This window comes from Puntigrus tetrazona, chromosome 18, assembly GCF_018831695.1.
Source record: "Puntigrus tetrazona isolate hp1 chromosome 18, ASM1883169v1, whole genome shotgun sequence".
Taxonomy (NCBI): Eukaryota; Metazoa; Chordata; class Actinopteri; order Cypriniformes; family Cyprinidae; genus Puntigrus; species Puntigrus tetrazona.
Window position 1 is genome coordinate 22,160,881 of NC_056716.1, and position 22,451 is coordinate 22,183,331.

At 37.8% G+C, this 22,451-nt stretch overlaps 1 protein-coding gene across 5 annotated transcripts in view; it reads right to left on the reverse strand.

Annotated features, from left to right (window-relative positions):
• tspan9a (tetraspanin 9a) overlaps nt 1–22,451 on the reverse strand; it is a 160,848-nt gene that overhangs the window by 120,090 nt on the left and 18,307 nt on the right. For 2 of the 5 annotated variants that reach the window (XM_043264625.1, XM_043264622.1), the window contains exon 2: nt 764–835. The gene's annotated coding sequence lies outside the window, so the exon portion shown is untranslated. Of the gene's footprint in view, nt 1–763; nt 836–3,703; nt 3,847–3,888; nt 3,908–22,451 lie in introns of those variants that run through there. The other 3 variants (XM_043264623.1, XM_043264626.1, XM_043264624.1) reach the window with 3 other exon arrangements.

Below are 22,451 nucleotides of genomic sequence, written 5' to 3' on the forward strand. Positions count from 1 at the left end.
TTAAGGAGCCCCAGAGAGAGCGAAAGGGCCTGTTAGATCACATGCACTATTTTTACAAAGCGCACCGCTAGCAGCAGTACTACGAACGAAGCAACTATGTCGTCAAGTATCAGAGCATGAAGCTCATATGAGGCCCAATCAAGAGATGCAGGACTATCTATAGAGGGTCACGCTATTCATAGAACCCAGGGAGGCAGCAAGAGATGATTTAAGATACATTTGAGAATCTCTATAAATCATGTCAGCATTATATGATAGTATGGGAAGACGATTTCAACACTAATCAGAGAATAATGTGATTTATGATGTTTTGGGGCAAGTCTGCTATATCTCTTAAATCCAAATGGAGGTTTCTCATTTAGAGGGAACTCTTAAGGTGTGTCATAAACTATAATTATTGTAAATGTCATCCCAGCCTCTTTAAAGCCCTTATTCGAGCAAGTCGGTTCACTCGCAGCCATCCTGATAATGCCATAGGCAGCTATTTGTCTAAATATCAATAAAATCTGACAACAAAGGTATCATAAATTGTGCTTCTCAAAAAAAAAAAAAGTCAAGGGCTAAGGCTGTAAGTTCAACTTATCTGAACTTATGCATTATCTATAATTTTAACTGAAAGGCAGCACTTCCTTTCAAACGTCTAGAGTATATTGATACATTATTTGTTTCTAGAAGGTCTGTCTCTCCTTTTTTCTCTCTTTTTTATCAAAATAGAAATCATTGATTGAAACCAGTGCTGTGCGTTTGGAAAAAGTAATCTTACCTGTCCCGTTCAGAACAAATCAAAGATGGCCACTGCCCCCAAAAATCTTCAGAATTCACAGAAAGCAGGTTCCTGAAACAAACACACACACACACACACACACCACATTTGAATTATGAAAGCTAAAACATAAATATTATATATTACAAAACATAAATATATATTTAGTGGGACACGCTATATTTTATCTAACGTTATTTTAAATATTTTCTTCTACAATGAAACATTTCTTTATATTAATAAAACATAACATAAAATGTTTTTGTCATTTTAAATTAATTTAAACTATTATATTCAATTTAAACCAGTGAAGGTAAAAATGCAGCCTGGTAATACCAAACTTCCTAGACAGAAGCGAACTGAAATTGAGCGAAATTATGAAGTCCGACATAGGCTAAAAAAATAAAAACGGTGAAAAACTTAGGGCATATTTTTCTTATACTTTTCTTTCCCCTAAAATACTAATAAGGAATGATAACAAACTGTCAACTACTTATACATGCATACGTGCATAGCCTTCAACTAACTAGACTGAACTTAAAAAAAAAAAAAATATTCCAATTACATTCACCAGAGATAAAAGGCAAGAATGCATGAATTTAGAAGCAAACAATCACACTCCCTAACACATTCAGTCGAGGATTCATTTGTAGGCTACGGATACAGTGAGTGTAATAAAGCAGCTGCGGCGGTGTTGAGTGAATGATAGTTCTCTATAACGTGGCTAAGATGAGGGGTGCAGGAGATGTCTACGAGCAGATTTAAAACCCCAATCTCACACACACGCATCCACGCACTGCTCGGGCCACCCCTTTCCTATTGAAACATGAGTTACAACAGCGCCACCTCCGCCTTCCATTTCCCTCCTAAAATGAGAAATGGTATCTCAGCATTCCCTCAATTACATAGAGAGACTCCATCCAAGAGTGCTGCAAACGCAGCTGCGGGCCTGCTAAAGACAATCCAAATGTTTCCCAATCATTCTTGTTCTCCATGCACTAGATGGACATCACCAATCCATTTCAGAGCAGGGTTCCAGAACATTATTTGATTTTCGTCTTTCATAAGCACGACTAAAGCTGCATTCTCCCTTACCAAAACGTATTCGGACACTATTTTAAAGCTGTGAAACCTTGCTTTTAAAGTTATAATGTAGGGCTGCGTTATTATGACAAAAATCATAATTGTTGATTATTCTTTTAATATTGTAATTGTACAATTGTGCAGATTGTAATTAATAAATCGCAATGAATGATGTTTATGCCATTGCTTAAAGCAACCACATGCCATATTTTTAAGGCTGGAATAAAGCAAGTTTTACAGTAAGTTGCTGCAAGTTGAGGAAAGTCAGAGCCAGTCTGCAGATTAAAGCTGATGGATTTCACAGAAAATCAGGTTTTCTATTTTTTAGCTTCAGACTTTTATTCGAACCAGTCTGTGGAATTTTGTTTTCATTTGTCATGCATATCCTAGCCACAATGCAATCTTTTCTGCATGAGTTTGTTGTGATGAAAACAAATTTAAAGTGTAGTAGTTTACGACCCGTGGTCGTGTGGCGTATGATGACCAGTTTTTAGTCACTATTTACAAAGGTCGTTAAGTGTATTATGCCTAGGTGTTTAAAAAAAAAAATCTGATTTTAAAAGTTGGGTAGTGCATTCCATTTTGAATGAAAATAAGCTAAAAACAACAGTAAAATGTATCATCTATAGCATTATACATCAGATTGGTTTCTTCTTTAAATACAAAAGTAAAAATATGCATAGTAGTATAATGCTAAACTAAAACTAAAAATCGAAACGATGCAAAACTCCTTAAACATGACATGTAGAAAAAGTGATCAGAGATAAAAAATTGGTTTAATTGTGCAGCCATATCATAATGTTGATCTTTAAGAGAATCTGACATGAACAAAGCGGTTAAAATGTAACAACAAGCCTCTCTTTCAATTTCACAAGGAAAGAAAAGCCTCCTTTATTATTAAAAACAAACAGCCACTGTATGCCTTTGTTGAATGAAACTTCCTCAATTTGATCCAACAGAACAGCATGCAATCAGTAAAACTGCTTTCCATGTAATAAAAAGAGTTAAAACATCAAAAGCAAAATTAAGTAAATATAATACATAAAGATCTGCAATTAGAGTAAATGAAATTCAGCTTGTTGTACCATCCTATGTAATACTCAACCGACTCAATCAACACTAATCCAAGGACAATAAACAGGAGTGCACTCAGAGACATCATTACTCAGTTCCGATGTTATTCTAACAGTCTGCAGCACTCCGGAAGCTGACTTCTGTCTCCTAGCGGCCCAATGACAACTGGACATCTTTAAAAATTCACAGCACATGCTCATTACACCAAGCAGAAGAGCTGCGTGGGGGTGGAAGGATGATTCTCTGTTAACTCAAACCACTCATCATCAAAATGAGCTTCAGCGCTGCAAGATTATAGCCTCGAGGGTAAATATGAAACAGCGACCGATCTGACCTTTTCACAATGAACTGAGATCTTCTTCCACAAAAAAAAAAAAAAAAATTAAAGTAGAGGACGACTGGAAAATAGAAAAGAATTAAAATGTATTGGGCTTGATTTGGGAGCTTATCTCAAGCAGTGCTGAAGAGGAAATGCAATGCATGCCGGGTCTTAGAGGACAACAGCAGTTGTCCTTGTCACAGAAGCTGTGAGTCAAGGTACACCGGTGTTAGAAGGGCCAGGACGGCTCTCGAGAGGATATGCATCTGCTTCGAAACAAATCCGATATGGGCTGAAAAAGCAGCGGAGTGCAGACATGAGCCGGAGAAGGGCTGGCTTAGCACATCTGTAAGTGATACGCGCCGCGCTCTATTGATGTGAATGAGTAAGACTCATTGATTATGCTGTGAAAAGCTCCTTGAGCAAGGCGCAGGGAATTCGTGCAAACAATAATAGGACCTCACCAAACAACAGATTGTTGAAAGTACTGTGCATTTTCTTTGGTGGAAAACGCGGGGTCGACAGCTGTTCACGTCAGTCCGTTTGCACACAGCCCAGACGCGCACAAGCACACTAAGTCAACAAGCTGATGCGCTCACGTGTGCACGCTCTCATCCATCAGTGCCATGCCACGATCCAGCTCACTCACGGTCTCCGAGGTAGTTCTACTAATCCTAGGGAAGGCTACTACACCTAAATCCCAAACAGCTGCATACGTTCTCTCCGGTCAGGATGCTCGGACTTTCTCCTCCTCGTTCTTCACGCGGGAAGAGCATGAAGGACACAAATCCAGCGTATGACGACACTCTTGTGGAATGTTTGACGGGGGATTCAGTCGTTACTGAAGGATCTTTGGACCTGAAAGTAGTAACAAATGAAAAGTGATGCCGCAGTTTTTGAAATAAACAGCTTTAGAAAGAAATCCAATTAGTAAGCTTTATATTCAAAGCCAACCTGCAGCAAGTGTCCAAAGGGGTCTATTATACTTGCGGAAATCAGTAAAGACGTATCGATGTGTCCGCTCATTGGCATTAAAATTGTATAAATCTGTCACTTACTTTTACCCAAAAAATATATAATAATCTGGGTTGCATTGTCTTTGTAAGTTCTGCTTTAGAATACGTTTTAATATTTTAGTATGATGAACAAAAGTATTTCGAGCAACTCTTCAGCATATGGTCGTCTATGCAGTAAAGGAGATGGGTTCAGTGCAAGTCGACTACTGTAGCATTGGACACGGGCCAGACATCGTGAAGTGCTGAGCGATGGAAGACATGCTCAGAGGCAGCCGTTTGGTCGCATCGGGTGACTTGGGAAAAAACTACTGTACTTCCACTCTTTCATGTCTTTACAATATATTGATCACATGCTGCAGCTCACAAGTTGTTTAGGGACAGTTTTTTTATTATAATTTTTTTAACAATCAGAAATGCTAAATTAAAGGGATGCTCCACCCCAAAATGAACATTTTGTCATGAATCACTGTGTTGTTTCAAACCCGTAAAAGCTTGGCTCATTTTCGCAACACAATTTAAGATGTTTTAGATGAAAACTGGGAGGTGTTTGACTGTCCCATTGACTGCAACGTAATGAACACTGTCAAGGCCAAGAAAAGTATGAAAGACATGTTGAATAAAGTCATTATTGTTATTTTCTTTGCGTACAAAAAGCAGTCTCGTCGCCATTTAGAAATCAGCGGAGCGGGTCACATAACAAGCGCTCATCTTTCGCCACTATTTATTTTTTCAGGCCCTTTATTTAATCCCTTTTCAGCTCCGTATTCATTCTCTCTTTCTCCGGACGTGTTGGCGTCAAGTTCAAGAGCTTCAGATGATGGGTTATTTTAACAACAACAGAAACACAGTGAGCAGCAGCAAAATTACACATTACTTACTTTCACTAAATCATAGTAGGAAAAATAACAAATGCCTCAAATATAGTTTTTATTCACTATCTATAACCTAAGAACATATTTAACAAATATGTTGGCTTAACTGTAATTGGGAAAATTGGGACTCATGACCAAAGACTGGAGACTCGACATTGGGACAAAATTTTCATTTTGGGATGGAGTAAACCCTTTAACAGATGAAAAGTAAAAAATTACAAACGGTCTGTATTAAAAATAAAGCGCCACTAGACGTCAGTTACAATTGCTAAGAAATAGTTGGCGAAGCTCTAAAAAAGCATACATAAAAGTATACTTATAAGCATACATAAATTAGAACCGACTAAACTAGTATAAAAATAATAAAATAAAATCATATTAACTGATAAAATGGAGTGTGCTGAATAAGAAAAAACCTAAATGCATAATTCTGTTTTAAAATGTACTGAAAATCAACTGATCCACCAAAACCGAATCATCAATTCAACACGTTTAAGCTTGATCAAAGAGATCGAGTAACAGTCCTGCAGTGTGACATGAACATTTCTGACGGGTGACTGTCTAATCGGCTGTCAGTAGAAAAGCCCGCTCCACAGTCTAACACATGAGTAATGTGCGCCACAGCAGCACAGCGTCGTCGCAGCATGTCAACAGCAACCTCTCCATAAAATATTCATTTGCGATAGAATGTTTTCCATTAAACAGTGCGGACTCTCCCAGTCTGTGCCGCTCCTAATGGGCTATGTAAATGTCTGCTCTTGTGTTGTTTACGGGAGGGGGGGATTAGGAAGTGAGGACTCGAGTTTGCCAACTGCTGTGGAGAAGGGAAAAGGAGAATAAACTGAGAGCGCTATGAGTGACGTCGCGGCAGCTGCAGGAATGTAACGAGGGCTTTACCCGTTAAGATTATGCAAAGAGAAAAAGCACCAGAGGGTTGTCTAGCATCGCCAGCAGGATGCGTATTGAGGATACAGTGCCACATTAAACCGAGGATGAGGCTTTATGTATAAGAGGCAATTAACAGTTTGTGGCCGCGAGCTCATCCAGTTTTTATAATGGAGGAGAGCGTGGAGTAATAAAACGAGAGCGAACAAAAGACGCAAGGAAAAGACTTATACGGATGAATTAATCCCGAAAAAATCATTTCACAAAAGGCTCATTGATTTTTCTATCTTTCAATGCTTCTTTGTTTTGCGTTCGATGGTATATGTAGAAAAAGTAAGCTTTAGAACTTCGCAGTACAAAAAAAAAAAAAAACAGCTCTTCAAGAAAGAAAAGCAGACAAAGCAAATCTTTTGTTTACACGAATACCATCTCGTCTCCTTTTGTCGATTACGCTTGCGTCTCTTATAAAAGCGCTGTTTTTCGGCAAACAGTGGAAATAACGTGTGGCTCGTGTGCACCTGAGAAGCAGATGGTGGGCTGATTGAAAAGCCTCTGCTGTACGCCGCAAACTCGCTAGTTCAGTGAAAGGGGAGATATAGGCGCTGCTGCCTGCCTGCAGCGAGGTGATTATCTGTGATTAGCTTTTTATTGTCGCCGATGAGATCGCATCCTCCAAATGCACCCAACATACCCAAGGCAACGCGGGCTTATCTGAAGGTGATCTTTATTAAGACTAACCCTGCAGTGTGGTGTGGGCGAAGAGGGCAGGCGGTCCTTGTCTTCGTTTTCTGCTTTATAATTATGACACAAAGCAGCCAGTCACCTTTGACACGGGCTCGTGTTGTTATTGTGCGTTCAGGCAGAGATGCAGAGAACGGTAATGGAATGTAAAAATGTGTGTATACGGCATATTGCATGACATATGCATGACCATGTGTGATTTACAAATTAGAGCTACGAAAAAAAAAAAAAAAAAGTGACAAATGCCAATCTTATTATCATTTTCATCATGATGCCAGCACTGTCCAGCTATTTACATTTAGCCCTCGGCATAATAAGCTTACAGCTTAGCATCTGACCTTGGAAATAGCAAACAGCAAGCATTTTTCACCATATATTAGGCTCCCAGCCAATAAAATAACAGCACAGGGCTAATAGAGTGCAACAGTCGGGTCCCTGAAGTCAAAATCCACATTCATTTGCTCTACAGAGAAATTGATTTTTAACAAATCTGTATAAACCTTTACAAAACAGATACCATGGGCTTGGAGTTTAGCAACTGGTGGTATACGAACCTGGTGAAGCCATAAGTTGGTGTAATCTTTCTTTCTCTTTCTTCTCTTTATTTCTTGTTAGTCAGTCAGTCGTTTAGTTAGTTAATTAGTTCCAAAATTAAGAACTGCATTACTTAATAATATTATATACACAGTAGAAAACTCTGAAGATTGGTAAATGTTTTTGTAGGAAGTCTCTCAATTCAACCAAGGCTGTACTTATTTGATTAAAAGTACAGTAAAAGCAATAATATTGTGAAAAAAAAAAGAAAAAATTAAAAATCACAATTTAAAAAAGACTTCTATTTTAATGCATTTTAAAACATAACCATTCCTCTGATGGTAAAGCAGTATTTTATAAGCTATTCCAGTCTTTATGGCCACGTGATCTTTCAGAAAGATATCTAACATGACTTTTTGTCACTTTTCAAATATTTTAACCCGTCCTTGCAAAATAGAAGTATTAATTCATTCAACAGTAGTCCATCATAAACAGTCTATATTTATAATCAATGACTACAAACCAAAAGTTTTATATTGTACCATAATTTTCCCTTAAATTACGTAATCAAGGAAAGGCTCTTAAGTGGTCAACTCTGAAAATGCACGCCAGCCTACAGCCGCACCATTCGCCCCCTTTTACGAGGAATTTCCTTCCTGATCCCCATGCAAATGCTGGCACCTGAGACGCCGGCTTAGCCAAGATTCCAAGCGCTGGCCAAATTTTAACAAATGTGAATGGTCGAATAGCCGGTGGAATTCTGGGTGGAATTCTGAGCGGTGAAGAGCAGCTGTGAATCTCTCCCATCCCTCAACCAGCCTGAGATATTCAGGCCCTCTGATCCCGCTTAGACGCTCGCCGTGGCACTGTACAGTGAGCAGCGAGTGTGGCATAACTACAGGATGAGCTGTCAGCGCCTTGCAACAGACCTGATACGGCCCATCATCCTAAAGGCAGCATGACATCATCGCACAAGCCTCCCAGAGTTCCTCTGTGAACCGTGGGGGAAAATTTTCAGTGAGATTCAGTTACTCTGTGAGCCATTCTTCAGATAAAACAAACTGGCCCTCGCTTAGTTTCCACTGGGATGTAAGCCTTTGTACATTGCACAAAAAAAAAAAACATCCCAGCGCACCTCTCAAGTGCTATTTGAACTAATAGACTCTCGGTTGAAAGGATTAAAGAGGATGAACGAAAGGTTTGAATAAAAATCTACTCCGTGTACGCGTCAGATGATCGTGATTTGTGTGCCAACGAAACATAATTTACCCAACCGGCGGTGGAACTGCCTGAGAAGAGATTTAGAGCACAGTCTTCGCAGCGCTCCGCGAGCAGATGCTAACATACATCGATACTCGTGGTTATTTAAATTGCCACAGGAATGTGCACGGGGATGTACAGAAGTACGAACAAGCAGACGAAAAAAAAAAAAAAAAAAAAAAAAAAGATTAATAGGTTTACGTTACTCTGACATGCTGCTCCAAGGCTGTGGGGCAGGTGCTATAAATAGCAGCTCTTTGGCTGCTCGTTACCCGTGATTCAACATCCCTGCTTGGTAGCACGATAGCTGCTTGCTAAAGGGTTGAGTGCCACAGAAAAGCGCAACATGGGTGCAACTAGGGCTAAATAAGGAGAAGAGCACTCAAGGCGGGAGGGAGGTGAGGAGAGGAATATTAAAAAAGGGCGAAAACAAAAACACGGACATATCTGGCAGAGCACCAGATGTATTTTTTAGCTTCCCGCTTACTAGATCCTGCAAGTCGAACTGCGAAGGTAGAAAGAAACTTTGAAAAGGTCAGAATAGAGCAGATTGAATACAGAAGACTTATGAGAAGTTAAACAAAAAATTAATCATATTCAGAGAAAGGGATGAGCATGTGGGTCGCTTTGACTGCAAGTACCATCTGTTCTATTTTATATTTACATCTGCATTGGTCAGACATTTTTAACGGCTTCATTTCATCTCAGCATTTTAGCATTTCACCACGTACGTGACTTTTCAGGAAGGAGCATCAAGAAAAAATTGCATGCACACACAGACACGTTTTCTTGAGCGTATTTGAATACCATTTCAATTATTCAAGATTATTTTTTTTTTTGTACGTGCTGAACAAGTCGCAATTACGTTATCAAGGTTCATTGGTCTGACTTAGCAAAAGTGAACGTTTCGGTTAAATTCAAATTTAAAAAAGACAAATGACCGTGTTAGCCCGGCTGAAATTAAAACATTTAAAATGCATGTAAACATACGGCCCGTGTTTGGTTCTGTCCCAACTTCAACACTGCCGCTGTAACTAAATCGGTGGATTAAAAATAAAATGCTTTTTCATCCAGCCGTGCGATTTTTTGTGATTAATCACTGCTGCCGCTTTCCTCTAGCTCGTTCACATAAATATAAGCAAACGAGAAAGGCACGGACCCAAGCGCTTATACTCACTGGATGCACATGTGACGCACTCTTTCAGGCCAGAAGGCATTTCACTACCTCAGACAGTTCATTAGTTGCCCCGTGGAGACACATGGGAGCAGCCCGTGTCATCTGACCCCTGGCCATAACCTTGATTTTGCAGCACACGCCACAAGTCTCTTCACAGACTGCTGTGGACAATAAAGCAGCTAGTAATGACCTCTGGCACCTCAAGCTCCATGTGGCTGATACAGCCACCTGTTCTCAAGGGACAACTTTCCAGGATGAATTAAAGGCACACCCCCAGTACAGAGCTCTGCTGGAGTTTGTTAGCGTCTCCCCAGCGGCTGAGCACTGTGTGTTGTTTGGGCAGTGGACTGAATTGAGGGATCGCTGCAGAGAGGCTAAACAGGCACAGGCATTAATACACAGAGCTCAGGTAGATGCATGGAGTGTCATACAACAACCCTGCAGCGCTGTAAACGAAGAAAACATAATGGATCCAGAGACGGATCGAGCTTGGGTAACAGAAACAAAGGGATAAGAGGCAGCTCCAAACTGGGACTAAAATGGATACAAATGCGGAAACTATCCGCAAACATTTGAGACGATAAACATTTCACACATTTTTTCAGTTCACGTGGAAATATATTTTAGATTCACATCAAATTTTCTAACGAAAAAAAAACACTATACATGGTAAACTTGATGCATTACTATAATATTAACATCAGCAACAGCCATAGATTTAAAATTTTTACATTTAATATTTTTTTTTGTTTAGATATATTTATTAACAGTCAGATAAACTTAGTTGTACATAAAACATTTTATTTATTTTTTTTTATAGAAACTTACTCATGTTTAATTATCAGTTTATAGATAAAATTATTTAATTATAACTTTTCATGAGAGATTTGTTCAAATATAGATTAAAAACATACATAAACTGCCACTTGAACGATAAAACAAAATGCCAAAAGTGCATAGTAGGATTTTCATGGCAAAATAAAGACTTTTTTTTTTATTAAATGTAACAAAGAACAAAGTTTATTGCGATTATTGGACGGGAGTAGTGCGCTAAAAAATAACGTTTAGTGATGTTTTATTCAAGCATCAGCTGAAACCAGCGCAACTAAAACATCGATCCTAGGACTTAAGAATCAATATCGGTTAATTTAAATGAAGTTTGATGGGAGAAACAGTCCCAGGTAAATTTTTGTGTGAACTATGACTGCTATTTAAAAGGTAAACACACTGAACTCGATGAACTACAGCCCTTCTGAACATCCATCTTTATCGAGCGAGTACGTAATTTGGCAACTAAAGAAGTAATATGCCTCCTAATGCTCCATTTTAAGCAGCCAATCGTTCCCTTGTCATTTTTAAAGTACGAGGCTTTGCATGAAATAAAGGATTAGCTGCTTTCTGTGGAATAAGGTGATATGCCTAGGGCTGACTTGATGAACTGTGAGACTGAGGCAGCCTGTTCATTTAGTCTTGCTTGCTAACAATAAGCAGGTGCAAAACTATACACAGGTTCCCCCACTAAAAGTTCTCCATTTCCCTTTCCTTTTATTTAGTACACTCACACAGAGATACCGGATACAGTCCAGCAACCTCCCTGTTCCCTTTATCCCTCAAATGGCTTTACAGCGGCCTGTAAGCGTAGACTTGGCCATGGTCAGATTCCTCATGAGCATATGGCAGCTCATGAAATCTCTCTCTCTGGACACACACACACACACACACATACACACAGGCTAGGCCAGGACAGGTCATTGGGGACAGACCCCATAACTGGCTTTGCTCAATTCATGGACAGACCGGTCTGGCATAAACAGGGCATCTGAATTTGAAATTAAGATCGACGGAAATTTGTCAAGAAGCACAGTAAAAATAAATGATCTTTGTGAATGTGAGTTTAACTGAATGAATATGATTAGGATATAACTTACGCTTCAACTCTAGTTCATCATCAGATATAAATATACAGTAGCTAAAGTTTTAAAGACAGATTTGTTCAAACTAAACGTATTTGGTGGCCCTCGCCCTGATCAGAAATAAAGACGTGTTGTGACGCTATCATGCAGTCGGTAACGTTAACGGTTTAATGTTAGCGACCCTTATCAATTTTTTTCAAACATTTCTTTGAATACCATGACTGTAATTTGAACACATGATTGAATAAAACATAAAACAGATTCATTAAAATCTTTATTAAATGTCAACTGACACGTCACGTTAGAGAGCCCCAAAACGTCTTATTTTATGAAGCTTTTACCAAAACTGTGAATGAGTTTCAATTAATATGATGAGTAACACATACTGCAACAATGCCTTGACCCTGGCTATGGCCCAGTTTAGTTTACCCGCAAATGATTCTTCTAATGAATCATTCAAAAAGATTTACAAACTGAGTTGATGAACGCGACTCATTTACTTGAGTATTAAGAGGAGTTTAAATTAGATGAAAAAGGGAATAATATAAAATAAAAACATAAAATAGTGATAGATTACTAAATAAAAATATGATACCAAATCAAAACAGCTTTTAGGGTTAAATTTATATGATCAAATAAACAGTAAATACTTTAATATAGTTAAAGACAGCCATAAATATCAGTAATGATTAGAAGAATTTTCACATGATGCTTCAGAAATCACTGTAATATGCTGATTTGGTGCTCAAGAAACATTTATTATTAAGCTTAAAATCAGTTTTTGAAAAAGTGTTTTTTTTGTTGCTTTTTGAAATAAAAAGGATACTTTGATAAATAGAAAGTTTAAAATAACAGCATTTATTTGAAATAGAAAACATTATACGTTTCTCATTAAATAGTTTTCATCTATTTAATGTATCCCTGACTGAATAAAAATTATTTTTTAAATATTATCGATTCAAAACATTTGGAAGGTAGTAGCTATTATTTGTATCCGACCGATATTTATAACCAAACTTTTTCAAAACCGAAGCAAAAATATTATATAAATGTATCGGAGGCAGGTGGAAAAGCGCAATGGATGATGGGTTTCATTGTGCCTATTCTCACCATTAAAACTTCACATCCTGTCAGCGTTCACCTGTACACACCTAGCAACATTAAATGTCCTAGTGACCAAAAACGTTTAGAAGAACCCCGGTCCAACCCAGCAGGTAAGAAAGTAAAGGCTCAATGTTTTTTCCATCTTGCAACTGCAGGATTCACACTTAATCTCCACTATGCTTTCATCATCGATTCTCGTCTGCATTACCCATAAGTCCTGCAAGCTTTCTGGTGTTATAGTGACAGACCGGGACACCATTAAGGAAAAGCGAGCGAGTGAATGAAATGAGGGAAGTAAGTAGAGACGACCGTCAATCTTGCTGATATGTTCCTCTGCTGGATTTGCGGTATATTACCTTCTTATGAAAATCCCAAGTAATGGACTTTTCAGAGCAGAGAACACGGGAGTTCTGATCAAAAGAGGCCAGGAGCGAGACGGCACCTTGCAGAATGACTAAATTAAATCAGCATGTCTGAATAATCATAAAATATACAAAAATCCCAACCTCTTCAATAGACGGTTGATCTTGAGATGAAATGGATAATGAATAGGCTTATCTGCGCAGCAGTAAGTGAAACACGGATAGCAGCTACACTGGAGGTGGAAAACCGGGACAACGGGTTGCGACCGTAGTCATTACACATACACACAGTCAAAGTGATTCACGACAACAGCCTCTGACGTACCTGACATACCCTCGCATCCCCTGCTGAGCATAAAGATTAGACCAGAAATGTACTGTCAAGTAGAGTGGCCACCCAGGGAGTCTCTGAAGGAATACGGGGCTGTTGTTACAGGGACTGAGACGGCTATAAACAGCACAAACCTTCGGCCTGGGCATCACACAGAGAAAGTGAATAACAGTCCAGACTCTTATGGAGGGACGTGAAGAGCTGCATTAACGGAGAGTGGATAAAGGCCATCAAAAGTCAACAAAACAACGCCACAAATTCTACTGCTAACGTGGACATCTTAAACTGTCAAATATTGCATAAAACTGCACATTTAATCAAATTAACTTAAAATATATGAAAATTTCAATTATTAAATTTCAATTATATTTTTTCCTCTTTATTTTACAGTAAAATAACCCAACAATTTTACAGTGAAATATTGCATTAGTATTTATTATTATCATTATTATTATTATTATTATTATATATTTTACAAAGAGATGTGAAATAGTATGATTATAATTGTTATTATTATATATATTATTATTATTATTATTATTATTATATCCCATTTTAAAATAAACATTTAAGGTTTACTATTATTACCAACTAGATAACTTTAAACAAATATATTATTTGAACCTCTCACTGTAAAATGTTTTGTTGAATATTTTAGTTAATAATAAACTGTTTTAAATTTCTTTTATAGTGAAATATTCAAATAGTAACATTTATTTTGTTTAATATTTTTAGTTAATAATAAAAATTATTTGAATATTGTACTGAAAATAAAATGCAAGACTATTATTATTATTATTATTATTATTATTATTATTATTATTGCTATTGTGTATTAATAAAAATAATAAATAATAGCAATAATAATAATAATAATGATGATGATGATGATGATGATGATGATGATATTGTTATTATGATTGTTATCATTACTATCATTATTATTAACTGTAATTAAAATAATATTTATAATATTCTAAATAATATTTATGCATTCTACACTTTGACCACATTGTGCACCCCTACAAACCTAAGATTTAAATTTTTTAATAACAATTTTTCCATTAGAAACACCTCTCTTTCAAATCATGCATTTTAGCCACAGGTGCAAAGCTGCACACAACTTTCCTTCTTGGTTATCTTTTTCTTTGAAACAGTTAAAGCATAAGCGCTTTAGCAAAATCAAACCTTATGGTGGATATTCACATAACATACTCAATATACGTTCTGAAACATTTGATGTTCTCAACCAAGGACAGACTCTGCGTCTGTCTCAGTTTGGAAACAGAATTTGTCCACAGCGTTTGCTACAGTATGTTCTGCTAGTTACCAGTCACTTTGGAGATGCTTTTATCCAAAGTGACTTACAGTACGTTGAAAGGACAGGTCACCTCGAAGAACCTGGTTTTAAGTGCTTCTTCGCTCAAAGGCACAATCACGACAGAGGACTCGGGCAGCTCTATAGTCCACAGATCTCTCTTCCCAAGGATTATACCTGCAATCTTCACTCTATCAACCTAGATCTTCAACTTCAGAAACCAAGAGACTTTAAAAGCAAGGACAAGCAGTGCCTTACACTGCCTTTCATTGCATTACAATATAGTGCAAAGAAAGTGCTATTTAATTAATTAAAGCTTTTATTATTTAACTAAAAACCGCAAAACAGTCACTGATAGCTGCGACTGTCAAAAGAGCTTCCCTGAAAGAACAAAAATAAAGATTATTTACTGCTTGCCTGTTTAGAAATTTTTATATAATATATTTTCTCTTATGTAGGTATTTGTATATAGTTTAATTTCAATGCTCATGACCATTGTTAGATTGGAAGTCATTATAATTTGGTGTGAGAAAATACATTTCGCCCTTAGTTTCGCTTTTGTAGAAATAATGGTAAAAAGAAATCTGTGATCAAAATTTGGTCAAAAAGTGGACAACAAATGCTCGTTCGTGATCAAAAAGAAAGTTCATTACAACTGACACTAACCTTCATATCCATAGGTGGCTTTTAGTAGTTAGAAATTCATTTTTTGCTGAAAAACAAAGCCACAAACTATTTTTTTTATATATTTTTTCTTTTCAAATAAATAAAGAAATCTTCAAGACTACCACTAGTCAACTTTGCAATTTCAATAACATTTTCAGAGACGTTTAATGTCCCCTTCCTCATCAAGATTCCCGAGCGATTGTTCGAAGACGGCCTTACAATAGCCACTAGCAAACCTTAATAAAACCTGGCATACCTTCTAAACAGAAAAACACACTGCTGCTTATTTATTAGTATTCTGAACGGCGAACACTACTAGATGTTTCCATTCTGCCGAGGACTTTAAAGCTTTGAACGGGAGGAGATCATAATCAGGTAGTGTATCATTGGCCATAGGAAACCAAGGAAGGCGATAAACGCCCCGAGTGCTTATAGAGGAATTCTTGATTCAGTTTAAAATGGCATGCTCAGTTTGCAGAAACGAACCCCAGTCATGTTGAGAAGAATTTTCACAAGGGTATTAATCAGGCCCCAGCCAACATGTGTGACGGATTTCTGTGGCAACAAGATTCCAACTTTATGGGTGTCTTTCATCATTTCAAAGACTGGCATTACATGCAACTCGATCTCAGTTATGCAGTTACCTTCATGCTGAGAAGCAAATGATAAGGCAAATTCGCCAGCTCCCTGTGAACATACCGAGACCCAGTGCTCTAAGAAATGATACCACAGAATTAGACCGCAGGAAGAACCTACATGTGGGAAAGAGCCATGCAACTGACCTTAGCAAACTGACCCACAGTAACGAGGAAATTCTAATTGCTTGCTCTGGTTACTACATATATAGATAGAGATATATAGATTGAGCGTGTGTGTGTGTGTGTATATATATATATATATATATATATATATATATATATATATATATATATATATATATATATATATATATATATATATATACATATACACACACACACACACATATACATACACACACATTTTTTTACTTTATTTTGGGGGGGGGTTTTGGAAAGACCTATTACATTTATAAAGTCTCTGTCGCCAACTTTGTTTGAAAACAGAATTGTGGCATGGCTCCAGCGCAGATGAATATAAAGCTTTGAGGAGTATGTGTATCAGTCACCGCACCGTTGTCAATATTTACTGTTCTTCACAATCATAGATTCTAATAATATATGACCCAAAATAAAGGATTTTCACCTTATATATTGTCATATGAACAAGTAACAAGTCTGCCACGTTTGTTCTGACCAACTGAAGAAAAAGCATTACAAAAAAAGTAACACTTTACAATAAGGTTCATTAGTTAACATAAACTAATAATGAATACGTGTACATACGTGTACTTTGTTAACATTAGTTAATGCACTGTGATCTAAATGACAAATAACTGTATTTTCAATAATTAGCACGAATAAAGATTTTAAAAATACTGTAATAAATTCATGAGTACATTGTTTCTTCATGTTAGTTACTCATGTTATCAAATGACACCTTATTGTAAAGTGTTAAATTATGCCAACGATGATTCACTCTAAAAATCGGTTAGCTCATTTGACATCAAACTGTGCAAATTATTATTATGGTTGTTGTTGTTGTACTTCATTCTCACATGAATGTTAACAACATCAGTATCGCGTGGCTAATCTCATTTTCATGCCATTTGAATTTCAGATCAAGAAATTGCCAACTTCAAAAGCAAGCATGCTCCCTTCAAACTGGTTGTCTTTACAACACAAATCTTGTGTAATCGGTAATCAGAAGCGCATTTAAAATTTTACTTAATTCCATTTGCATGCTTTTCATAAAGACAATCCTTTTCGGGTTACATTCAGCCATCGAAATCATACATTTCATTATTTCAGCTACCTGCAGGATCCTCACATGTGACCACTCAGAAAGCATTATTATTATTATATAAACTAACCCTTGTGATTCTGGCAAAAGTAAGGCGATACTTGCTCAAATATTGATTTCAGATCATTTTCAACTCAAAAAAAAAGACATCAGCTTTAAATAGAAAACAACCACGTTGAATTGTAATATTATTTTTGAATATTGCTGTTAGTGACTCTACAACTTGTTACGGTAGCCTGTAAGATTGTTTTTTAATGTACATACTACACTCCACCACAGTTACAGATGTGATTTTTACTGGGGTTCATTTCTTCTTGATGTACAACAGAAAACGACTTCTCTTATGATCTTGCCATCATTCCGTCAAAAAGTTCATTTGGAGCTGGAAGAGTGTTTGACAACCAAAGAGAACACAGATGCTGTTTACCAAGTGCAACTTAATAGACTAATAAATATATTTTAATGCATTTTGAATTGCAGAGGATGTCAACGGCAGAGTTTGATAAACAGATCCGCGCGTGCTGTAACTCTTTGAACAAACGTACTCACAAAGACCAAGCCTCAAAATAAAAAAATCCTGCATGGCATCAGCAGATATTTGACTATGAACTTTTGCACGTGAAAAAATACGACCCTTCCCCTGAGTCACCTTGATGTACGACCATAACGACTCAACGCATTTAATGAGCCCATAAAAGGAACGGTGATCTGGCCAGCGTTGATAATAATAGACTAACGTGGCATCATCAACATAGCTATGACCTGCAGCTCGCCAATCAATCCTTCCAGGCTGTACGCAGTCAGTCACGAGCCTTGACCTCCCCGGTTGAGGTAATGCAGCCTCGAGACGCTGGGTGGCCTTAATTCAGGACCAATTTAGGAGCAGCCGGATTTAATTAACCAATGCAAAGCCATAAAAAAGCTGAGCCGCATCCTGATTTGCCAAGGTGATGTGTGGACCTACCTAAAAAGCGAAGATGACCGCGCTGATTCAATGCATTTATTAATGATAAGGGAAATCAGGCTCGAAATCGCAGGGATGCTCAGTAACATGATACATCCTGCCTCAAAGTGTGTGGAGATGGGCGATTAATACTGTAAGAGAGGCGATTTCCTCTCTCGCTCTTTGGGAAGGAGAGTCAGGGGCAATGAGGGCCTCTCGCCCCGCCCGCTGTGGCTATATTTACTCCTTTAAAGCATCCCAGCGCATCACGTTGGGATTCTGTTACTCTTACTCAGACACACACACACACACACACTTCTGGCCATGGAGCCACGATCACAAGTCGCATTTGCACACATTCAATCTAGCTATCACATGGAGACCAGATGCTGAGACTGCTAGCAATCCGCCCTTTTTTTAAAAGTAATATTTCAGCTACAAATGAAAATGTACCAAAAACACAAATGTATATGGAGTCTGTTTCTTTTTATCCAAAATCTAGCATTGCATCAACTGCTCACAGATGGATCATCTGCAGTGAATGGGTGCCGTCAGATTGAGAGACACCCATTAACATCTTATGACACAAAAGCTCCACGTTTGCCATAAACAAACCGACTGTTAAGACGTCAGACGGAAAAACACGAGTCCTCTATGCTTCTGCTTTCTCATGAAAAAGTGGTTTAGACTGAATCTGGAGAAATAAAGCGCAAGGATCAAACAATGTTTACAAGTGAAAACAGTCCAAAACTGTTGTAAACAAACATGTAAGTTGATTTTGATGTGAGTGGACAACAGGGGATGGACTTTTCAAAGGAGAAAGCGTTATTATGGATTATGGAATATTTTGCCAGAAGCAGCGATAAATCATTTCGGTGATGGACTTGTTTCTTTAAATTACACAGACATGGACTGGAGTTGCGCTGATTACTTGTGGACTATTTTGATGTTTTTATCAGCTGTTTGGACTTTCGTCCTGGTGGCACCTATTCACTGCAAATGATCCAATTGTGAGAATGTGATATAATGCTAAATTATTCCCAAATCATTCCAATAAAGAAAAAAAAACTCATCTAGATGTCTTGTGGCCTGAAGGCAAGTTTTCTTTGTTGTTTTTTTAGGTAAACCATTCCTTTAAGCCATTTAATGAATGGATCTGCCTGTCCCAGCACTCATTTGGTCTAATTTAATGGCTTACACCGTCTCTTTTGTCCTTTTCTGAGTATAATGAAGAAGGACCTTACAAAGTGGAAACAGCTTGTTAAACAGATGTTAGATGGGAGGACAAATAGGTACAATGTCTTGGCCTATTTATTAGTGACTTGCCTTGGTACATTATGAGCATGCTAGTGAAGATTATAGTGCAGCACATCTATTGAAACTAAACTGTATGCTGCCCTCTAGTGGATGGAATCAGAATAGCCCATGACCATCTAATAAGAAGTATAATTTGTCTTCAGTGTAATCGAACAATCACATCGATTTGGAGTCTAGGATGCCCATCCTGTGCCCATGATATGATATGAATAAATGGCCGGTGGGAGTTCCTTGCCTGTGCACAAATATCAAATGTGTTACCTCTGAAGTTTCCAATTACCTCGACTGCTTCCTCCAGGGCTACAGCAGAGCTGCCGACAGATTTCAATTTGAGCGGTATTGATTTTTGCAGCTGCAGAGGTTCTGCTAGATGATATCTTTACTAGAAACATCACACATACCTAAAGACACGATTTAATGCAAATTAAAGCATTTCCAGTTCCTTACAATAACATGTTGGATTCTAAGCTCACAGTAAAGCCATAGAGGCAACAGAAACCCAAAAAATAGATAAGTGAAATAGAAAATAGGTAAGTTCTGTCAAACCACCCCCCCATCAAAGACCACTTTCCATAGAAGTTTTAACATTTTTTGAAAAGACCGGATCATTTTATAAAAACGAGATGAAACATTTTGTTTGCTTAATGGAACAAGATGAAGTTTAACAATTTGGTCCCATTATATGCATTGTCCCTCCTTAAAAGCAACTCTATGGAATCATTCAGCTATTTTATGGTTCATTAGGCAAAAATAAATCTAATCGCTTAAAGTAACTGCACACCTATCTTCACTGCATTTATTACACTTTCACTGTTTAAACTCAAAGTAATGCTTTTGTGTAATTAAAACGATACATTAAAATAACCACCGAAAGCTGAATGGTGTTTGGGGGGGGGTTTGTGGGACTGTATACGAGACCCTGTAAAGATACTGCCAGCTTGTCATCACTAGATGGCACTCACTACACGGAAACTATGAACACCGTAAGGTCTGCTCAGAAAAATATGTGGTAGATCTCAAATGAGCACAAGCCTAGGTGCTTCTGCATTCTGATGAGGAAAACGTATCGAGATTAAATAACTAACTTCTAGACACATTTAGTGTGACTTTAACACGAACTTTAACACTTGTTGGAGCTTTAAGCATTTGCAAGTGCACTTCAGTCGTATTTAGCTTTTAAATCTGAAGTGTTGGTCATCAACCCTATGATCATATCATCCCCGGCGAATAAAGCCCAAAGAATTTCACTCATCCCTAACAGTTGAGCACACCCACAGCCACATATGATTAAGCTCAAAGACCGAATCCAGCCCAAGTCAACACTGACCCCTAGATCGCATGCAGAGTTCCTGCTCTTAAAGATCCATCCATGCACAGGGTCAATGAGAGGCCAGGAAAAACAGTGCTTGAATCATAGGAACCAGTTGTACTTCCACACCCTGGCTAAATCAAGCCTGGTCATCCGACACATGCTCTGGGGGGGGTTTCGTGTCAATACGCTGACTTCCTCGCTAGAGATAGAACATGTGGCCAAGAATGTAGAGATCGGAAACACGGCTCACGTAATTCACAAATTAAGCAACACGCATGGAGCGCGCACTTAAAAATGACTGGAAGAAAGCCTTTTACTGATGTCTCCAAGAGGAATGGCTGTGATGCACATGCCATTATATCTCATGATCAAACCTCTCTGACTCACCCGAGTAGAGGCACATCATCCTGCACTCTCTTCAAATTTAGAACTGAGATTAGGAGAAATGGGCCCTGCAGCTCCAGACATGAAGAACAAGATTGATATAACTTGGATTCAGTTTTGTAACTCTGCTGCAGATGAGAGACTACTGAGGGAAAGTTTGCACAAAGTGAAGGTTGTCTACTCGTGGATAAACTCTAAATGTTTGCGAACTAAACTGCAAGGTTTAAATTGATAAGAACAAGAATACCAATAAGAACGAGAATAATTGCGGCTGGAAAAAGTTTTTATTACCTAGAGAGAAAAAGAGATACCGTGTATTGGTGCTGAAGAAAATATGAATACATATTCTGTCATTGTTCAAGAATAAATACTTTCTGTGAGGATGTAAGGTTTATTATTAGTTATGGTTATACTCTCTGAATGCCTTTCTTGCTTTTTTTTTTCCCTTCTCATGGGATATTCCAAAAGAAATAAGTGCTGATATCTGTTTAACACATTATTGGGTAAAAAATTGGAAAAGGGCTATAACTCATAAGTGGTACCAGGAGAATCTACCTATTAAAAGATCAATGGTCAGATATTACAAAACTGGAAACTCTTACATAACTACTTGAAGAACACAACTTACAGAATAGGTTTACAAGAATTACTGGGGAAAAAAATGATGGTGATGCAAATTAGTGCAGGGTATGATTTATAATGCATCTTTGAATATGCTTACATTTTTTCCCTTTTGAAAGAAATTCGACTTTTATTCAGCATGGATGTATTAAACTGATCAAAAGTGATTTTTTTTGACAGCACTTTTGAACATAAGAATTTTGATCCACCCATCCATCTACACACAGCTAGATAAAGTAATGCAATCAAGGTGGACAGGTGAATTTGGGACATACTACCAAGCAAACCATTAATGCAGTCTTCATGTTCACCTCAACTAAAAGCACACTGCCTCTGTGTTTATACACAAGAGACTCTGGCAACCCTGATCGTGTAGAAACCTTTCTTGCTAAAAGACATGAGATCAACTTTGACCCTCACTGAAAATTGCAATGAAAACATAAGACCAGACTGGAGAGGATTGCTGAAAGGGACCATTATGAAGAGAATATGTAAAGAAGCCAAAAGGTTAAGTCCAATTTCTGAATGTGATCTTTTGCGGGGCTGGCAATACAGGCTGACCGGTGAAAGCAAAC